At 33.0% G+C, this 13,168-nt stretch overlaps 1 long non-coding RNA gene across 1 annotated transcript in view; it reads right to left on the reverse strand.

Moving 5' to 3' along the window:
- Positions 1 to 9,586, reverse strand: part of LOC124360354 — a 188,694-nt gene extending 179,108 nt beyond the window's left edge. Inside the window, exon 1 of the long non-coding RNA XR_006922239.1 lies at positions 9,300 to 9,586. This is a non-coding gene — a long non-coding RNA (uncharacterized LOC124360354). The remainder of the gene's footprint in view (positions 1 to 9,299) is intronic.
- Positions 9,587 to 13,168: the final 3,582 nt, after the last annotated feature.

The raw sequence follows: 13,168 nt of genomic DNA on the forward strand, positions 1-13,168 counted from the left end.
AAAGGGTTTATCCCTTTCAACCTTATAAAATGATAACCTGTAATGGCGTCAATAATTCCCCATCACTATTACGCGCAACCGGGTTAAAGACGTGGGGCACGCTGATTTTAATCGCAGCTATCAACCAGTAAAAGCCATCTTGGCTATGGGAACCCACACGATCGCCGGATAAGCAGATGCTGACACGAATTGTGAAATAGAGCCTAAACGTGCAACTGTTTGATGGTACAAACGATCTTGAACGTTCTGATTGAGAAGACGACCTCATATCACCGAGGATTTAAGAACTACACACCCTACCGCAACACCTTATACCAATACAAATTTTGAGTGTTTACACTAGTTAGGTGCAAGTATTCAACACTTCACTTCTATATTTAAAATTCTAAATTTTGAAGGTTTGTGGAAAGAAGCAAAGTGCTATGAATTTGGGGTTTACATCAGGTAAGAACGCCCTAGTGGCGGATCGTTTTCATCCAATGTAAATTGTGTGTTGCCTTGAGCAAACACCAAGAAGTACCATCTGTTTCGGTCTCAGAGCTAAAAAGCTCGTACCTCATCAGGTGTACACTTTAGTACACGACAGATTTAATAATTAAAGGTTAACTTCAGATGAAGAGATTCTGAAGTATAAAATTTTCGAAAACGAATTAAAATCAATTGAAACTTTAATTCGGTTAAACTTGTAATTTTGAAATTTTGGAACAAAAACTGATTTCTGAGTTCACGGGGGCACACCCGAGTCTGTATTTAGAACGGTGTTTGATATTTATTGAGGAGAGAATGTTTACTAAACAAGGATATTGTGCCTTGCTCTCCACCTCCCTAGGTAACTGTAATCTGTTACCTTGTGTAGCAGAGTTGCTGGAATCTGCAACTCCTCAGCTACTTATCAGAAAATCAAGTTTAAATTTATATACATTTGAGGTTTAAGTTCAGTCCTCATTAAATTTTGAAAAAGGGCACTCCAGAAAGAAGGAGTATGTAAAAGTGAGTCGAACGCCTCGTACCGCCCAGTGAATTGTGATTATCATCAATGACATGACATCACTTCTTTTCACTATAATGTTGTCTTGTAGTGGTCTTCGGACCTATCTACGACTGAAGAGACTAAAACAAAGTCGAAACAACAGAAGCACCACCTCCATCCTGAAAGACGGAATGGTTGTAATTTATTGACGCAGGCTCAATCAATTTAGAACATGCAAGCCACGCCGGAACGGATTCGGACACACACGAAACGTAACGTGCGCCGACATCAATACTCGGAGAGGTTGATGTTTTTGGTTTTGAATTCTAAATGTAATTAAAACAATTGGCAAAGGGTTTATCCCTTTCAACCTTATAAAATGATAACCTGTAATGGCGTCATAATTCCCCATCACTATTACGCGCAACCGGGTTAAAGACGTGGGGCACGCTGATTTTAATCGCAGCTAATCAACCAGTAAAAGCCATCTTGGCTATGGGAACCCACACGATCGCCGGATAAGCAGATGCTGACACGAATTGTGAAATAGAGCCTAAACGTGCAACTGTTTGATGGTACAAACGATCTTGAACGTCTGATTGAGAAGACGACCTCATATCACCGAGGATTTAAGAACTACACACCCTACCGCAACACCTTATACCAATACAAATTTTGAGTGTTACACTAGTTAGGTGCAAGTATTCAACACTTCACTTTCTATATTTAAAATTCTAAATTTTGAAGGTTTGTGGGAAAGAAGCAAAGTGCTATGAATTTGGGGTTTACATCAGGTAAGAAAACGCCCTAGTGGCGGATCGTTTCATCCAATGTAAATGTGTGTTGCCTTGAGCAACACCAAGAAGTACCATCTGTTTCGGTCTCAGAGCTAAAAAGCTCGTACCTCATCAGGTGTACACTTTATCCTTGTTCCTTTATCCTTTATCCTTTATCCGCACAATATCCTTGTTTAGTAAACATTCTCTCCTCAATAAATATCAAACACCGTTCTAAATAATGAGGGTTGTCCCACAAGTGGGGTTTTGATGGGTCATCGGATCCATCCATAGTGAATATAAGCAAAAATTCCAATATGTGAACGTGATTGACTTCATTATCTTTCTGTCATATTTGTATATGTATGCATCTATATGGAGAATATCCTTAATTTATTAGTTTAAATTGAATTCCTGCAAAAGTGAACAAAGCAAACCTTTACATTTATTAAATCATCTTTCAATATTTTAAACTTGACTCAACTGTACGTATGGAATGCCAATGCACTGTGTCATATGTGATAGTTAAATTTTTTATTCCGATTGATCGATCTGACAATTCCTACTCACAATGCATATCTCTGCCCGTCCCTCCGTCTATATGTCCGTATGCCCCCAAGGAAGAACTCTATTGATTTTGGGATTAACAGCTAAAAGGTAGCATATTCACTGGCGGTGAAAATCACTAACTGGGAATCAATTCAGCAGACTATCGATATTTTCTAGCTTTATGTTTCAATAGGCAATTAAAACATTTATATATGTATGTATGTATAATATGTATATGTAATTTATATGTAATATAATACGTATATAATTTATATATGTAAAAACCGGCGTGATACCATATGCTTTGATTCTCTGATAATCGCTATATAACCTCCTACTAGTGCGCCTACCGATAAAAAACGTGACAAAACGCGGAATCCAATCTAACTCCTGGCGTGCCTCTAAAAATATATTCCAGAAAATAGGAATAGCACAATTTTAAAGCCATGTTTCTTTCGTGGATGCAATATTCTAGTTTTTATATCTATTAATGAAAACAAGAAAGAATAGAAGAATTGGGTCACAATATTCGGATGGCGCTCGGCGGCGAGAACAGCTGACACTGTGCTGGCGCCCTCCCAACGCGAGAGTTGCGCACACAATCGTAGGCGCTGGTCACATGTCTCAGCCTCACTGACCTGGTTCTGAGGTCGCCAAGTCTCACGATTTTTGACACTGATTGTCGGATCACAGAAGCGAATCGTCTCCTGCTTGTTAGTCGGATATCCAATCTCTTTTTTCTCTGTATTGATATGATAACGGCGATATGAATTGATTTATGAACTTTACTCGAATGTTTGTCTCTCTTCAAAATATTTCGATCAGTTTTCTTGATCTTATAGTAGCTTTTTAAGTGTACTCTTTAAAAGTAGTTATCCAGGGAAAGGAATTAGAATTGGTGAGGTATTTGTTCGACTTTAAAAGGTATAAAACAACCAAACTACTTATTTTGATTTGCTCTGTTATATAGCGAGCAAATGGCGTTATCAGTGTTAATATTTTAATAAGAAATATACCTTTTTATCGAATCATAAAATATATCTCATACTTAAATTAAAGCGGGACAAAGAGTGTTTAATCAACTCAGAGTGTGTTAATGTCACTATACTTCATCGTAGTCACAAGTGGATATAGTCCTGGATCTGAGATCCAGTTTGCATTATACTGTATTAGAACACAACATAGTTTTTATAAAATCGATAGAGTAATTGGCAGCCTTGTAGATAAATTTTATATCAGCTCACCAAACGCAGACTCGTAAAAAGTCGACTTTCAGTCTTTAGTTGTAAGATATATGTAGTTATTAATTTATATATAATGAAAACTATAAGAAAATATTATCTGGGAAAAACATCGGAGCTCCGTAAATTTTTGCACCAATAATTGTGCCAGTGGCGAATATTATTCAAGCTAACACTGAATTCCAATTCTATAAAGAGCTTTACAACGTGAGACTTAAAATGTATAAAGCTTTGATAAAGCTTTTTTGACCACTAAAATATTTTGATGAAATAAGTTTAAAACTATATGAAACATTGTATTTATTTATTGATATAGAATGCACACTTTCTCGAATAGCTTAAGTCTGTTGCATAGTGTTTCTGGATTTTCTTATATTCACAAATCACAAATGGCAATGGGACGACTATCAATTGCCATTAAAACAGTAATTTATTCTAAACCTTGTATGAAAGATACACGAAAAGCCATAAAAAATCGTTTTAATAAGAGGTTCTACATGGACGAACGTATCTGAAGGAAGACGCGAGTCGCAATGTACAGCGGCTGTTCCATACAGTCGGCGACACGTGGGGTGTGTATAAACAGTCTCACTTAAACTCAATATGTCTAGAAAACGCCGCATTGCGAGCGCCGCCGCGCCGCCGTACATAAACGGGGTCTTATAGTGAATGTTTTGTCTTATTCTCAAAGTTAAGCGTTAAACTACGTGACTCTACTAAGTTTTTAACTATGACAAAATACGTTATTGTTTAAATTTTTAAAAGTCACATTACCGGGGGGTTTCCGTTTCAGCCGATCCCTGCATTATTTAAAGTATTGCTTGTTAGTGTAACAAAATATAAGTAAATAAGACATACAACTAATGATTAATAAATAATGAATCACTATAATTGTACAACTGTGTTTCGGAGGGGGGTGGCCAAGAGGTCTACGACGTCGGACTTTGGATCTGAGTTAAAAATTGATAAAGTTCAAATCGTGTATGTGACTGTAGCACTTGTTATCAATAAATTAAATCAGTACCTTGTGCTATAAACAACTCTGCAATTATTCTTTTTGAAAAAATCCTCGCACAGGCCAGAGGCCTATTAGGTTGACCGGAATAAGACCTAAAAAGGAAAAGGCCTCTCCTATTATAAATGTGCTTGAAGATTTTGCTAACAGATTTTAGTAGTATTTTTTTCTAAAAAAATAATATAATTATGCAGTTTAAATGAAGACATTAGTATGTTAAACTTAAGAAGTATGCAACTGAAGTATGTGCACATAAACATTTTGAATTTCTTTTTGAACTATTAAAGCTTAACTTTTTACTTTACAATATTCTGGCATTTTATTTACTGCAAAATGGCAATATCACAAAATATCTATTGTTTGAGCACTGTTATGAAATGATATTACGTTAAAAGGCTGAGAAAAAGATGATTGCCTAGTAAAGCATGATAGCTCCCATGCGAGTAGAGACGAACACCGTAAACACTTTCCGGACCAGTAAGTAGCAAAAGTGTTTTTTATATACTGCATACAAACTATAAAGACACTAATTTTAGTCATCTTCTATTTGAAATAACATTTAACAAACGCTTGTTCTGAAATGTTTAATAACTATACATTATTGTACTGCCTTTATGATTATAATTTAGTTGAGGACTTGGGAATATCTTCCTGTCTAAACCGATAAGTTATTTTCATTCAGTACAACAATAAATTAGTAATTGAATGTCAGATATATGAGAAGTAAATGTTTTTAATGCATTACAATAGAAACATTATTTGTGTATAACGTTCAAAGTTTAAGTTTTAATAAATTATACAAGTAATACAATTATAAATACTTTTCCAAAACAATGAAAATTGTTTACAGGCAAAAAATAGTATATGAGAGTCATGAGATTACATACAAAAAAACAGAAAACTGTATTTTTATGTTACCAGCCTGGTAAGGGGTGTCATGTTTTTTACAACGTATGTATAGTGTTTATTTCAGAAAACGCCATTCTCAGTATCAGAGTCTCCTTTGAAAAAGTGTATTGTCGGCGATGAAAGAGTCGGCTTTCAGCTTGTTGACTTGACGATGAATAATGAGCTGCAAGCAAGGGGGTGGTTGTGCTTCCTAGTATACTGGCTTCTGTAATAGTCATAATAGAAGCGCACATATTGTTCTCAAGCTGTTAACAGAAAACCAAATTAATTTTCTAAACTTCTTCGCATACTTTTGGTACTTTCCGCCTTATAGTTGTTTGATAACCATAATTTAGTGGTATAAATTACAGTAGTAATAAATTCACTTTATGTTCCTGTTTGTATGTTTGGTATATTTTGCAGCGTCGGGAAGTATGCATTTTGAAGTATATAACTATTCATTTTAATACATATTTTATACTAATAATACAAATCCTTCAAATACTTTTTCTGTAACGAAATCGTTTAACTAAAACACAAATATTAGCATTTTTGTTGGATCTATTTCTTTATCATAATATTCCACAATAAACCTAAGACTCAAGCGTATTATATGGATACAATATGATGTATGCACATATGTTAGCCAATCATATAAAACCCGACTATCACGTTTGCTAACGTTATATAATATATATAACACGCATAATACAAATTTACATAAGTAAAAGGCTCATAAATATTAAACTTAAAGTTATGAGTTCTAAAACAAAGAGTCAAGGAGCCCTAAATGTGTAAACAACGTGAAGGTAAATTTAAATATAATCTAGTAATTAAAGTATTATTGTATTGAAAATTAGTTACATAACCATATATTATTATCGGAGAAAACCAATAATGATGTCATATTTTACCACTGTTGTTTATTGTATCCATTTATAAACATTTCATAAACCACATTGTTTATACACATATTAAAATACTGGATAAAAACCCTTTTTTAATCGTGATTTCTTTTACCAAATTCATTTTTGCTCTATATTAATTATTGGAAGTTCATGGAACATTGAAATGTTCTTACATAAATCACACTCTAATGTTCTGTCATAATACGTCATCTGCTCGAACATAAGTGTGTTTTTGACTTTTCTGTAGCTTGAAATATCCATGTATACGTCATAGTGTTAAAAGTGTCAATGTCACCATACACTTATATTCTTAAACCTATTTTAAACATATGAATATATTTATATTTGAACTATTTAACTTAACAAATGAATCTTAATGTGTTACGGAATACTACACAAAATCACTATTCTCTATTACTTCAAAATCAATATTAGCCTATATCAAACGTATATTCAACCAACTCAAATTCCCTTCCAACGGAGGACTGGCTGAATTTACCATACAAAAATGTATATAAATGCATGAAAATTGTACCTTACATTTCTTATTTGAGTAGCACGGGGTGTAAACTGTTAATACTACCTGTTTCGTTTAAAACTAGTTTTTTTCAATTTCAAATAGAACATAACATGAGATATAACTAACTTTAACAGTACAAATCATACAGTTGGTTGTATTTTTAGAAAACTGCATAACTATAAGGAGACATAAATATAGAAGATAGGTAACAGAAAAAGAAACGCTTTCTGTGAGTAAATATGAGAGAGTGCTCAAGTTTCTAGCTAATACCACAGATCATTAAAGTATTACAAAAATACTCCACAAATACAGTGTTTTTGTTCTGTTATGATAACAAGCTTTAATATTTCACCTAGTACTAAAAAGACCATTGTGCTGCTACCAGAGTTACAGAATTTTTAGATGGTTAAGATTGGAGGAGCCCCTCTCGTTAAAATCCACAACGAAGGATTTTTGTCATTAATCACAGTTATATCACCTTTGGAAGAAGGGGGAGGCCAGCTCTGTATCAGTCTATCTATGCCAAATCCACCAGGGATGGCACGCCGTTATGTCCAGGTAAACACTTTGTTAACTCCAACAGTCATTCCTTGCAGTAGAATAGACATATGGATCCACCCTTCCATTCCAATATGTCGACATTTGCGGTTAGTGATGTGCCGCTCCTGGACATATACAGGGCTACCCATAGTTAAGTTAGTCATCGTACACTGTGTAGGTACAACTGGAAAGTTTAAACCAGCCAGAAGTAAACCTCCCTGGGAGAAAAATACTATGATACTGTTATTCTGAAAATATTGATTTAGTTTCATATCCTACTCCATTCCGATTGACAAACAGGAGAATAAGTATAAAAAATACAGAATCCTTACCTTACTTAATGATTTACAGGTCTATTATGTTATTACAATTTACTACGATTCCATAATTTCTGTTGCTTTTTTGTGAGGATAATAGTTAGAAACACAGAAATCTAAATATTGTGAAATATTGACGTTATTTACCACAAATAGTCTTAAAACACCTCAGTTTCCTTATGCCACGAGGCAATCCAAGGCCAAAGTGGACATAAATGATTTTTATGGTACAATACTACAATATTATACTTCTTGCATGGCTGAGCATATTTACTAGTTACATCTGCCACCTGAACCTGTTCTCAAAGCTCAGAGTAAACGTAGCCAGGTTTTAACTCGTATATTATTTTATTTCATTTTGCAGAAATCCTTCCTGCTCTGAAACTAAAGTTTACGGCTACTACCAGAAGTGGGGTGAAACAAAATATTATAAATCATTTATAAAGTATCCAGATCTTTATAATAATGCTATATTTTTTTATTTTAAATAGAATTAAACAGTTTTAAACACACCGATAAATAGATGAAACACGTATTAAAATATCTTCTTCCTTATAAGTCCATAGGTTATTGTTACCAAAGATATTTTTTCTATTTTAAAGTAATTAAACTTACTAAAAAGTATATAAATATTGGTTAGTTAGATGAAATGACCTAACCCTCTTTACAATGTTATGAAGAATACTTGATTTTTCATAGTTTTCATATAGTTGCAAAGTTAAAACCAAAACACAAAAACAGTCTGATTCTATTTATTGAAAATTACATACATACATAAAAATGCTTCTGTTATAGGTCCAAGTTTCTATTAGGTGCTACGTAAAATAGGAGTAATAAAAACAATTTAAACTACTGAAGTTTTAACAACTTATTTTCAGTTTGGATTTTGAAAAAACCTTTAACCTGGAACCAATTTAAAGACTGAAATCAATGCCGAGGTTATTATTTTGATTAATAAAAGTTTGTAACCATTTTTAATAAGCAAAGAATATTTCATTCTAAAACGTGAAATCCTTAAAAATCATTCTAAAACCATTCATGAAAGATATTACGATTTGTTGTGTAAAGTTTAGACTTTATTGGTGTTTTGGCACTTTATTGTATCATAAAGTAAGCCAATAGTATACACATCCTTGTTGGAATCGTGAAATAGCACTTAACTATAAATCTAAACCGTAATAAAATTGTAAGTTTCTTATTTCATTCAGCAATTTCAAAAGGATAATTAAATCAGAAAAACTTAGCGAGTGTTCTAAAACGTCCAAGATATTGCGTTATCATTACTCCATCAACAATAAATCAAAATAAAAAGCGTGGCAGTACGCCAGTTGGCATACCCAATTAAATTACGTTTGTCTTCTATTAGGGATAAATTTACCAGTTCATCGGTCTCATTTGGCTCATTGTTCCAGTATTCAACTATTTGTACTTGTGTGTGTATTATTTTCTACGCGATTGAACAATCTAGTGACACTTTCCAAAAATTACAATAAAAATGGTTCGTTTCTTTAAATTTAACAAATACTTGTATACAGTAGACGAACAGGACTGAAAGATAGTTATTTCAACACTTACCTAGAATGCACTGCTACTGAGTTGGCTCATTTGGGCAGGCAGGTCGAAGTATTACAATATTATTAACTAACATCCATGTAAGTCAACACAGTACATTAACTCTGTTTATACGTAACACAGATATAATATATTTGCAGTACATATATTACAATAAGGGTCAGGACACAGTGAGTTGACGAATTAAATGATATTTATTTACATATACTCTAGTATAGATCGCGAGATTGTTGCGTGCCGCTATGTATTGACGATGTACAGTACAGAGCTTGTGCCGCGCGCCGCGAGCCTACTGAGCCGCGGGAGACACTGAACCTGCTTGCACCATCTGCCACCCACAGCGCTGTGTACCTTGGCTACCGCAACCAATACATTATTGGGTGCAAGTTTCAGAAATTAAATGCGTTTGGAGTCTCCTTACGTTGTACTGTAGCAACCGTACTATGGTACTAGACTTATCATTGTAAGCCCTGGGATATGGTAAATTAACTGTTTAAACTTCGCATGAATATAGAATATTATTAACATTATTAATTGGGATCTCTTTACATTATTAATAAATCCAGGCTAGCAATTATATGTCTTATACTATTACACGATAATCAGTGATAGTGTGATACAACTCTAAAAAAACTTTAAAATAAATGTGTTCTAACAGTTTTCATAATCCAATGGCGTAACCAACACTTTCAAAAGGAGGACTAATAGGAAGTGTGAACATAATAATATTGGAACAACCTCAGTAAAGTACCATGGTTTTATGTAATACAAAGTGTAAATTAGTTGGTTACTAACTGTTATATTCAAAAGCGTATAGTAGCCTGTTTTCCCAATATATGTTAAATATTTCCAATACAATGTTATTTTGTATTTATTACACCTAGAAAGCACCAAAGTGTGAACTAATCCCTCTTGAAATGTTTTATAAAGGAGTTGACTTGTTGACTGAAGGTTTTTGAAAAATCAAACTCATGTGATGTAGGTAAAGTACTACAATTTAGTGCCATATAAATAAGGTGCCCTTGTAACCTTAATTAAAATTGTTTTAATAATACAGTAATTACTTTTAATCTCAAGACAAAAATAATAGCTGCCATTCCATAACGTAACTTTTTGGATGGGCGTTTGGCGAAGGCTTTCCCGTCAGTTTATGACGGAATAATATTTCTGTCTGCTTGTATTTGACAGACCCATAAGTAATTTGCAATTACAAACCGTTAATATTTAATATAAATCATAGACTTCATTTTTTACTTCTAAACTAATTCAGATATTCTTGTTATGATCTTCAATAATAAGTAACATGAATTTCAGCATGTTTGGAGTAAAAAACTCAAATCAATTAATTTTAGTTATAACAAACTATTTTTTAAACATATTTTTATATTTATTAAGTAGTGGTTTTTATTTTAAATTGCCTTGGCACCCTCTCATGTATTTCTTCCAATATATTTGATGAAAACAGGTTGCATGTGCTCTCCCACAGTAACATAACTGAAGTCAAAGGCTGAAAAAGTTATAATCTGTATGACAAATTCCACATAAACCCAAACAGTGTCGCCAACAAGAACCCCAGCTTGAATGGTGAAGATCGAGAATCACTACTGAATCACTGATGTAAGACATACAGCTCCACAATCTGGCTGCTCATAAACAAGTTCATGAAATTTCCATCAAAGGGATCATCCATACAGAGATACTGTACACATGACATGATCTGTGAGTTGACCCCAGATCATTCAATTCATTTACGGTAGATTATCGATATTGCTAGCATCATCTTTAACTCTTGTAAAGTACATATAAAATGATCTCTTGTATCAACGAAGTCGATCATTGTAAATAGTGAAGGCTGATTTCTTTCATCGTTTTAGTGCAATTTGTGTATGACTCATTGTTGCATAAATGGTTTTAAAAGGTTTTGAACTAAGAGAGGATCATCTAAAACTCTAAATGGACACGAATATTTCCTGAACTTTATTTAATTAATACAGGTAAAATCAAATGTTTTAATCTTTACCCTACGGTTACTGTTAGAAATAATACTATTAGTTAGTTAGTAAGAACAATTATACTTGAAAAATTATATTTTAACTGTAGTAAACTTCAATGGCACAAGATTCGCAGAATTCTGAACAAATGGCCAAAAACCCGGTAAACACGAGCGCAAGATACCGTAATTAAATCACATCAACCCAACCTTACTTCTAGCCACTGGATTACTATGTTCATCTATGATGAGTTCAGCTAAATATTTAATTATGATAGAACAGCATCAAAATAATAATATATTTCTTATTGCAATATATATATATATATATATGTTTATTTGCAATATGAATTACTATTAACTTATTAGAGGTGATCATTTTTTTTTAACCTTATTAAATTTATGTTAATGTGCCCGCAGAACCCAAATATACAGATTGAGTATTTAGTTGTTTACAGAAATACCGCCATGTTTAGTAATTACATTTATGTCAACAATTTATAGTAATAATTTCATAGTATTAGCAGTAACTAATGTAGATTTTATTTTTCTTATATATGTAACTTGTGTATTCACAAGAACAATGTAGAACTGTAAACAAGCCATAGCTCTTCACTATGTAAATTGTGAGAAACCAATACTCACGTAGGTGAATCCAGGATTTTATACGACATATCACTTAATACGTGTTTGCACACAGTTCTGAATCCGAAGCTAATAGTATTTTTTATATATGATTGATAATTATCTTTTTAAATGGATTATCAAACAATATATTGCTCGATACACTAGGGGTTTACTTCTTATAACTTTCTAACTGTCTCTTTAAATCTTAATCCTACTGAATCTTATTAAATAATAGTTTTTATTGTACATCTGCTAAGTTTATTTGAGAATATTTCAATCATAATATTTGACAAATAATGAACAAAAAGAAATTAATATTAATGTTTCGGAATATAATCCTTACATACCGGTCAAACTGTAAGTAGGGAAAATAGTTCACCTGTATCCTCAAGAATCGTACTCAAAATGTTATAAAAAAGATAATGATAAATAAATTAATAACTTTTAAATTAAACGTGAAAAATAATACGATTAATTATAACGGGGTAGGAGTACGCCAATCCACATATCGCGTAACGGTCTCAGCAGAAGCTGAATTCGAAATTCTATAATTACATAAAAAACTAACATACTGATAGAAAAAATCATCAGGATAGACCAACAGATATCAGGAAGATGAGATATTTTTACAGATCCCAGGCATACAGAAAAGCATTTCTGTCAGCCAACCGAGTGATAGACTTCAATGAGATTCAACAAAATTCTATAGATGGGCATGTCCAACAACAAACACGTAATTGATTATGAAGAAATAAAGTTTCATGCACAATTTGAAGTTCATAGTGAATTGAAATTCTTAAGACACACACAGGCGGATATACAAAACAGGAATTTTGCCTGAATCCTTAATAATAGCTAAGTAAAATAATTAAAATGTATCGATATAACCCTCAGTTACAGATTTTCCTAACGTTCAGCCAAAGTCCATGGAATGACCATGATCGTTTCCTATCCTGTCCATGTCTCGTAGAGAACAATTAAAGCGACACGGAGTAGTGAGGTATCCAGAAACATATAAAGGAAGTCCTAACGGCCAATCGAAAAAGGAAAGCTCAATACATGTATTACTATTATATATCTGAAAATTTTAAAAGAACTTTCTCAGTTTGTTTCCAAATTGATTTATTCTGCGATGTTTCTTTGCTGTCATAATTACCCATAATAGCAATGTTAACGTTGAGCCAAATCCCATGTTGTGACATCCAACATTGTCGAACTTGATGTTGCCTATTCATAGAAATTATTTTCCAAGCAA

This window comes from Homalodisca vitripennis, chromosome 4 (genome assembly GCF_021130785.1).
Source record: "Homalodisca vitripennis isolate AUS2020 chromosome 4, UT_GWSS_2.1, whole genome shotgun sequence".
NCBI lineage: Eukaryota > Metazoa > Arthropoda > Insecta > Hemiptera > Cicadellidae > Homalodisca > Homalodisca vitripennis.